Below are 1,270 nucleotides of genomic sequence, written 5' to 3' on the forward strand. Positions count from 1 at the left end.
AGCATGTATTCCGACGAGTCACAAGGGTGTACAATCAACATCGACATCTGTACGGCCAGTGGCATCCGTATATGGGCACTTTTCGGCTTGAAGACGATCTCGGTGAGACTCGAACCCACAATCTTTGGTTCCGAAGACCAACGCCTTGTCAATTAGGCCACGAGACCAACGAGTTTGAGATTTATCCCACTATCTCGTCACTATGCGCAACACTGACTTAACGGCACACATGAGTTCGCATCCGACACGCTGAATAGATCACAAAACTCTTGCTCCTCATAGAGGGGCCCCCATTACATAGTGTTCTAAATGAGGTCAATTCATTGGAGATCGTTCGTTGGCAGACCAACAATCTTCTTGTACCCTTAGCCTCAGCATGTATCCCGACGAGTCACAAGGGTATACAATCAACATCGACATCTGTACGGCCAGTGGCATCCGTATATGGGCGCTTCCCGGCGTGGAGACGATCTCGATGCGACTCGAACCCATAATCTTTGGTTCCGAAGACCAACGCCTTATCCATTAAGCCACGAGACCAGCGAATTTGAGACTTGTCCCACCATCTCTGCGCCCCATTGACTTCATGGCACACATGGTTTCCCATCTGACACGCTGAATAGATCGCAAAACTCTCGCTCCTCATAGAGGGGCCTCCAATACATAGTGTTCTCAAAGGGGTCAATTCATTGGAGATCGCTTGTTGGCAGACCAACGATCTTCTTGTACCGTTAGCTTCAGCATGTATTCCGATGAGTCACAAGGGTGTACAAGCAACATCGACATCTGTACGGCCAGTGGCATCCGTATATGGGCACTTTTCGGTTTGAAGACGATCTCGGTGGGACTCAAACCCACAATCTTTGGTTCCGAAGACCAACGCCTTATCCATTAGGCCACGAGACCAACGAGTTTGAGATTTATCCCACTATCTCGTCACTATGCGCAACACTGACTTAACGGCACACATGAGTTCGCATCCGACACGCTGAATAGATCACAAAACTCTTGCTCCTCATAGAGGGGCCCCCATTACATAGTGTTCTAAATGAGGTCAATTCATTGGAGATCGTTCGTTGGCAGACCAACAATCTTCTTGTACCCTTAGCCTCAGCATGTATCCCGACGAGTCACAAGGGTATACAATCAATATCGACATCTGTACGGCCAGTGGCATCCGTATATGGGCGCTTCCCGGCGTGGAGACGATCTCGATGAGACTCGAACCCACAGTCTTTGGTTCCGAAGACCAAAGCCTTATCCATTAGGC

At 49.1% G+C, this 1,270-nt stretch overlaps 3 non-coding genes across 3 annotated transcripts; all 3 read right to left on the minus strand.

Moving 5' to 3' along the window:
• Positions 1–94: 94 nt before the first annotated feature.
• Pmar_PMAR016311 lies at positions 95–167 on the minus strand. Its single transcript has one exon. It is a non-coding gene; the product is annotated as a tRNA-Arg (tRNA).
• Positions 168–467: 300 nt separating this feature from the next.
• On the minus strand, positions 468–540 carry Pmar_PMAR016312. Its single transcript has one exon. It is a non-coding gene; the product is annotated as a tRNA-Arg (tRNA).
• A 293-nt stretch (positions 541–833) lies between these two features.
• Pmar_PMAR016313 lies at positions 834–906 on the minus strand. The gene has a single exon. It is a non-coding gene; the product is annotated as a tRNA-Arg (tRNA).
• Positions 907–1,270: the final 364 nt, after the last annotated feature.

This window comes from Perkinsus marinus, assembly GCF_000006405.1.
Source record: "Perkinsus marinus ATCC 50983 genomic scaffold scf_1104296961818, whole genome shotgun sequence".
Lineage (NCBI taxonomy): Eukaryota > Perkinsozoa > Perkinsida > Perkinsidae > Perkinsus > Perkinsus marinus.